The sequence below is a fragment of the Streptopelia decaocto genome (assembly GCF_964273445.1).
Source record: "Streptopelia decaocto genome assembly, contig: HAP1_SCAFFOLD_507, whole genome shotgun sequence".
Classification (NCBI taxonomy): Eukaryota; Metazoa; Chordata; class Aves; order Columbiformes; family Columbidae; genus Streptopelia; species Streptopelia decaocto.
Window position 1 is genome coordinate 11,711 of NW_028116862.1, and position 7,517 is coordinate 19,227.

The 7,517-nt window shown below is 58.2% G+C and overlaps 1 long non-coding RNA gene across 1 annotated transcript; it reads left to right on the forward strand.

Annotated features, from left to right (window-relative positions):
• The first annotated feature begins 5,134 nt into the window (after nucleotides 1-5,134).
• Nucleotides 5,135-5,788, forward strand: LOC309452051. Its single transcript, XR_014186418.1, has 3 exons — nucleotides 5,135-5,238; nucleotides 5,498-5,560; nucleotides 5,651-5,788. It is a non-coding gene; the product is annotated as an uncharacterized lncRNA (long non-coding RNA).
• Nucleotides 5,789-7,517: the final 1,729 nt, after the last annotated feature.

The following is a 7,517-nucleotide window of genomic DNA, read 5'->3' on the forward strand; positions in this document are numbered from 1 at the left end:
TGCAGCCCTCCCTGCTCTCCTCCTTTATTAGATGCTGCCTGGTTACCTGTCTACCAATTCGAAAGGACACGCGTGGACTCCATCGTGTCCTTTGTCAGCAGCCCAGAAAAGGTAACCATGGCCGTTTGGAAGGCGGCTGAGCCCGTGTCTGCTGACAGGGGCTCTGCTGCGGGTGCTGGAGGGTGCTGGCTGGGCAGAGCTGCTGCTCCCAGGGCGCTAATTGGCACTGCACCCCCATGCTGTGGTGCCGCTGGCTGTGTGTCCCCATCTCACACTCCCTGTTTGTCTGTCTGTCCCCTGGCTGCCAGGAGGAGAGCCAGAAGATTCCATTTCTTCAGAGCATTTGTGACCTGTGCTACAACAGCAAGCGCCACGGCCCTCCACAGGGCCTAGATCTCTTCTGCCAGAGATACGGTCTGGCAGAGAATATCAAGGTGAGGGGATACGTGGCGTCTCTGGGGAAGGGGGCGATGCCCCCGGCACCCTGTGAGGACAGCGCTGGGCAGGGCCAGGTGCTGGTGGCGCTGGGTGCTGGCAGCTGCCAGGTCCCATCCCGGCTGTGCTCTGCAGGTGCTGCTGGAAGAAGAGCCCAGGAACAAACTGCGCACGGCGGTGCGGTGGAACGCCATGCTTGCCATTGCCAAATTGAGGTACCTGCCCATCCCTCCCGGGGACCCCTGCATGAGATCTCGAGGCACTGCTCCAAATACCAAAGTGTGACTGGCTCCTCTCTCTTTGCAGCGCAGTGGAGAGGGCGCTGGAGGGCAAGGAGGCAAGCCTCCTCCAAGCCTGCTTTTCTAGTGTCTTCTTGCTTCCTCCAGAAGAGAAAATGCAGGATATGGGCCGTTATCTCTTCTTAAAAGTAAGTGCTTGGTGAACTACAGGACCCAACAGTCCCTCTGGCTGCTCCCTGTTCACCCCGTGCTGATATATAACCAGAAAGACAAGGCAGGGTTGGTCTCAGCTCTGCTTTCACACTCTCATGCCTTCATCTGCTGACAGTTGGCCTGGCCACATCCAGTGCCAATTGCTGCTCCACCCGTAGCAGATTATTTGCCCCTGAGTCTCTCCCAGGCACAGCAAATCAGCACAGGAGTTGCATCTTGGCACTGAGAGTTCAGATCAGTCCCCCGTGTGTGAAACAGATGGCAGGAAACACGGCCAAAACTCGTTGTCTTCTTGCAGACCGTGGAAGCCATGGACAACATGCTGCAGGCATTGGTGCTCGGCTCTTCAGCCTCCAGAGTCAGCGAGCTGCTCCAGAATATCTTCCAGGTCTGGGGTGTGCAAAGAGTGGGCTTCACAAGGACTGTTCCTCACCCTGGGGGACGGGGTGTCCACTCTGGAGGTGACAGTCCCACCCGGTGCCGTGCAGAGAGCGCTGCCGGGAGGGTGCCCACCTCCCCGGGGAACCAGGGGCTGCCCGCCAGGCTCTTCCGCAGCACAGTGGCCGCAGAGGGTGGCATCTGCCTTCCTGCGTGGCCACAGGGCGGGCCCAGGGCATTTGTTCCAAGCCTGCCAGGGACCCGAGGGCAGGAACCCCACTACAGGCTTTGGTCGACATCAGAGTCCAGCCCAGGAGTTGAGCGGTGCTACTTCTGCTGGAGCGCTGGCTGCTCCCAGAGCTCACCAGCAGCTTCTCTCTTCCCAGATGCTCTTGACATACACCAACTCTGAGAGAGAATGTGTGCGGGACAGGGCTGTGGGGAGGATTGAGAAGATGAGCTCTGCACTATCCAGACACCCCACACTGGCGGTAAGGAGCCAGGCACCCTCCGGCCAGCCTGTCTCCCCATCCCTGCACTCCAGAGCAGCCTGCAGCTCTCCCCACGGGGGAGAGCCCTGCAAAGCCTGCAAAGCCCTGACTGCCCACAGAGCCAGCCCTGGACGCACGCTTGGGTTCAGGGCTTTGGCACCAGTGTCCCAGCAGCAGCCCCAGTCCTCCTGGCCACCAGCAAGCCCTGGCTCATGGCAGGGCCAGCACCCTGTGCCCATAAGTCCATTCCTCCTCCCTCACCCCAGGGCCTCTCTTCTCATCCTCCGTGTGCAGTCACTGCCACCCCTGCTGCCAGCTTTGCTGTGGGCACTGCCGCAGCACTGTTTTGTGTCTCTGCAGGGTTGCTGGCACTGCCCGGCTAAGCAGCAGCATCAGGGCACTGGGTGTGATTTGGCTTCACTTCCTTCCTTTCTTTCCTTCCTCCCACAGTCCTGTGCAAGATACCTGAGAACTTCTGAGAGGACAGACATCGTCCTTGCGTTCATCGAGGTGATGAGAGACACCAGCACCTTTAACAAGAAGCATGCAACAGACTTGCTGGACTTGTTCATGGAATTCCCTGACTTCTGGCTGGTGGATGTAAGTGGCCTGTGGCTGGATTGCCCTGCCTTTCAGCCCTGTCAGGCCTTGTTCCTCCCTCCATCCCTCCCTCCCAATCCCTGGTGTCTCAGGAAACTGAAGCCACATGAAGGTGGCAGAGAGGGATGGAAAGGACAGCTGAGGAAATGGCTGCACTCCAGTGGCAGCACCATTCTCACCTGTGTCCCCTCCAGGTGCCAAAGATCATGAGATGCATCCACAAAAACCTGGACAGCATCAACACAGCACCAGCCCGGCAGGGCGTGGAGTCCCTGCTTCTCCTCATGGCTGATAGGAGACCTGGGAAGATGCTCACGACGCTGCTGAGGATCGCTCCACCAGGAGACAGGTACTGACCCCAAAAGCCATGAGGCCTTGTTCCCTGTGGGGAGAGGGGCACAGAGCCAAGGAATCCTGCAGGACACCCCCGAGGAGCAGGACCCTCCATCCCACCACATTTGCCAGCACTGGGGGTCAGCCAGGCCCGCAGCAGCCACAGCTGAGCGAGCCAGCCCAGAGCCCCCCACTGCGCTCCTGCCAGCCCCACGGGAGCACCAGCTCAGCCTCTGCTGCTGCCCAGGGCATCCCAGGCGTCCTGCAGCGCGGAGCCCGGACACGCTGCTGTGGCCCAGGCTGCCCTGCTGACAGAGCGCTCTCTTGCAGCACTGCCCTAGACATGTGGAAGGTGATGATCTCCACGCCGCGGCCTCTGAAGAAGATCTTAAAAAACTTGCGTAAAAGACTCCTGGTCATAGACTCCACGTTTCCTGAAGGCCTTATCAGGGGGTCAGAAAGACATGAGATGGTGAGCAGGGCAGCTTCAAGGGGAGCCATGTTGGCAGCTGGGGGTGGGGCAGCAGTTGAGGCGGTGGCTGGGCCTCGGCTGGGGGTCAGGCAGTGCGTGAGAGCTCCAAATGCCCTCCCTGCTGTGCTGGGGCCTGATGGCTGTCTGGGGAGCTTTCCAGGCATGGAGGCTCTCTAGGCCATCTGCCCAGGGGGGCCTGTGGGAAAAGGGGATGGCTGAGCAGAGCACAGGGAGTCGTTACTTTTCTTCCCTCCCTGCCCCGGCCCTGTTCTCCCACATCTCCATGGGTGTGCCCGTGGCCACCACCTGCCAGGAGGCTGCCACAGAGATTCCTGTGCCACCACCTGCCAGGAAGCCGGACAGGAGGCTGGTGCTCAGTGACTGGCATTTTGCCAGGGTGGTCTTTGACCCTTTCACAAAAAGGAAACTGTTTTTCATACAGGCCAGAAAAATACAGTCCCTCCTGCCACAAGTCGTGGAGTTGCTCGACTACGGCAACACAGAAATCAAGAAGAAGGTCCTGACATTCTTCCGCAGCATGATGGGTCACCTGAAGAGGGAGGAGGCCAGCCCTATTGTCGAGCAGCTGGAGGAAAAGCTCCTGTCCCTCTTTGACGATGTAAGGCTGATGACGGAGACTGAGCCCTGGGGATGGGCAGCCTGCAGTGACAGCTGCCCTTCAGCGCAGCCCTGTGGGCAGCACTGGGAGCAGGCTCTGCTCCCCTGGGCTCTCGTGGGATGGCTTCTGGGCTTTGCAGCCCAGCACGGCTCCCTGCTGCACAACCTGACCCTGGAGCATCTCCCCTCACGTCAGCCCCGATACTGCCCCTGCTCACCATGGGCAGAGAGCTGCTGGGATTGAAGTCCGGCTTTCCTCCTTCCTCCCAGGAGTCCAGCCAGCTGCGAGCGCTCTCCATCCGCCTCTTCAGAGAGCGGGTGCAGTCAGTGATGGTGCACGACAAGAAGAGGATTAAGAGCTACGTGCACCGTGCACTGCTCCCCCTCTTTTTTCGTTTGAGCGATCAGAGCAACAACGTGGCCAAGGTACAGATTTCCACGCTGAGTACTGAGGCAGAGAGGGTGTGCTGACAGCACACAGGTGGCCTGGGCACCAGGGGACAGGGCTGCTGGCAGCTGGCAGCCTCCTCCAGCCCATAGGAAGGATCCTTATAGACCCAGCATGAGTAGCAGTAGGGAAGCTGCCAAGGCCATTTCCACCACCTGCCATAGCTGGTCTCACAGGGCTCAGCAGCAGCCTGTGGCCACCGAGGCCTGAACAGGCGCATCCCTATGGGCTCCTCAGCTGTCCCTGCAGGTGTTGGGTCTCGAGCTTTGAGCCTCAGTCCCTGTCCCCCAGGGCTGTGCCCAAGAGAGCCCCAGATGTTTGGGCCAGGGCATGTCGCTGCCCCCAAAGGGCAGGTGTTCCCGGAACAAAGCCAAGAATGGGAGAACGCCAGGTCTCCTTATGCAGACCGTGGGTGCCATGTCCCATCTTCTGCTGTTCCGCAGGCCGCCAGGGAAGCCCTCCTTGGTGCAGCAGAGCTCCTGAAATGGAAGCAGCTCAAACACCTCGTGCAGACTCAGCAGACATGGAGGATTGGAGAGAGCTTGGTGAGAACAACGAAGGCCCAGGCTGACTGAGGGCTGCCCCACATGTCTGTGCTGTGGGCTCTGCAGATGTGCCTCGCCCGCCCTGCTGCAGCCCCGAGCTGCATCCTTGTTCCCTGTCCTCAAGAACAGAACCCCCAAGGGCTCTTCCCTCTGCCCCACGCCCGGCGGGAAGGAGGGCTCTCAGCAGCCCTGGGACCACTCTCCTGTGTCTGTCTCAGCCTCAGCCCAACAGGGCTACTGGCTGGGGGGCAGGAGTGGCCTGCGGGGAAAGGGAAACCTGGGTTACTGGGAGGAGGGACTGGTCAAGCCAGCTCGGGGTGGGGTGCAGACAGTGACATGCTCACACCCTTGTGCTCTCTCCAGCTGGAGCAGAACAGGAGCAGGGCTCAAGAGTTTTTGAGTCAGAGCCTGCCATACCTGAGGGATGCTCAGGCCAGCTTGCGAGAGGCGGCCGTGAGGTTCATTGGTGAGTCACAGCCCCCGGGGTTCTTCTCTTGGCAGCCTGGCCCCAGTCCCCACTGCTGCCCTGGCACAAGGAGCAGCCCTGTGCCTGCCAGAGCCCCGGCTGCCCCGGGCAGGGCCTTGGCCTCCCCTCCCGGCCCTGCCCACGCAGGTGGCCTTGGTGGCTACCTTGCTCAGTCCCGCTATGTCGGCTCTGGGGTATCCCCTGGAGCCAGCTCTGATGAGGGGGAGGGAACAGGGGTCTGATGGAACTCTGTGCCCAGGGCTGGCTGCGCGGCCCCTGAGGGACCGAAGGGAGGAGGAGAAGCTGGCTGAGATCTGCAGTGGTGAGTAGGGAGCTTGGTCAGGAGGAGGGGATGCCTGGGTGTCTCTGCAGACGTGGGAGATCATCTGGGTTCTGCTTCTTTCTGTTGCAGCCCTTCGGCCCTTGGAGAAGGACAGTAAACCCTTCATCCGCTCCCTTGCTGCTCAGACCATTGCAATCCTGAGCAGTCCAAGGGAGCAGCCACGATCACGATGGGCCCTGCAAGCCCTGTGCTGCTGGCGTCGCTGACCCAGGTGGAGGAGCAGCTCTGCTTGTGGAAAAATGGCTGGATTTTAATAAAGAGCCCTTCTTGAAGTTGGGTTGGGTGTCTGCCTTTTCCAAGGATCCCAGAACCTCTCTGATTGTTGTGGCACTTTAGAGAGCACAGCCCGGCATCATGGGCAAGGGTGACGTAGCAGACAGGAGCACTTGCAATGAGGCTGTCCAGGGCAGCTGAGATGAATCTCACTGGGCCAGTGGGGTTTGTTCCTGGAGTCACACACAGAAATGTCCGGGTCTGTCAGGCATCCATATCTGAGCTGGCATCCTGGGCTCCTTCTGCACCCAGGGATGTTCAGAGACAGAGTCTGTCCCTTTTACACACAGAGGCAGGAGTCACAGTGTCCCTCTGGCCTCCTGTTGCTACTCCAAAGGACGGGAGACACCTCAGCCCTGTGGTGTGTCACCCTGCTCTGCACTCATCTGAGATGTCCCACGTCATGAGGAATGGACATGGGGACATTGGTTAAAGGAACCACAACCCAGTGCTGAATTTAGGCAGTTTGCATGGGATGTTACCCAACTTATCAGACTTTCTTAGCTAACATAATCATAAATCTAAACATGAGCTTCTTCAGCATTCCTTTGGTCTCTTATCAGCACCGAGTACAGCATCCTAGGAAAAATGTGCAGGCTAAAACTCAGAAAAGTACAGCCACCTAGAAGAACATAGATGGAAGAAAAATCACTAAAAGAGAACTGGTCTTGCTTTTCACAAAACCGGGACAGTTTCTAAGCTCTGCAGAAAGTCAGAAAGTTGAAAGCTGTAGTAGGAACTTGCAGCACAGAGACATTGGCTCTGTCCCTTCCTGCTTTAGAAAGAACAGACTGCTTCACCACCCTCACCATGAAGAATTTTTTCCTAATATCCAATCTTAACCTCCCCTGGCGCAATGTGAGGCCATTTCCTCTTGTCTTGTCTCTTGCTACTTGGGGAGAAGTTCTTTACCTGCCCAAGAATACACCCATGCAGGCCAGGAGCTGCCAGCTTCTCCAGGAGATGCTGTGGGATAGGGTGTCAAAGGCTTTACTGCAGTCTAATTACACAACATCCACGGCCTTTCCCTCATCTACTAGGTGGGTCACGTGGTTGTAGGAGGACATCAGGTTGGTGAAGCGAGACCTGCCTTTTATAAACCCATGTTGAGTGGGCCTGATCACATGGTTTTCTTGTATGTGCTGTGTGATATCACTCAGGATGTTCTGCTCCATGACCTTCCCTGGCACCAAGACCAGACTGACAGGTCTGTAGTTCCCTGGATCCTCCTTCCAGCTCTTCTTGTGGATGGGCGTCACATTAGCCAACTCCCGGTGAACTGGGACCTCCCCAGTTAACCAGAATTGCTGATAGATAGTGCGAAGTGGCTTAGTGATCACCTTGGCCAGCTCCCTCAGCACCCTTGGGCGTATCCCATCTGGCCCCATAGACTCGTGGGTGTGCAAGTGGTGTAGCAGGTCGCTAACCATTCCCCCTTGGCTTATTGTGGCTTCATTCTGCACCCCGAGCCTGTCTCCTGTCTCAGGGGGCTGGGTACCTGGAGCACCACCACTCTGACTCCTAAAGACTGAGGCAAAGAAGGCATTTAGTACTTCAGCCTTGCCCTCGTCTTCTGTCGCTGTGTTTCCGCCCGTACCCCTCAGGGGATGGAGATTCCCTTTAGCCCTCCTTTTGTTGCTCATATATTTATAGAAACATTTCT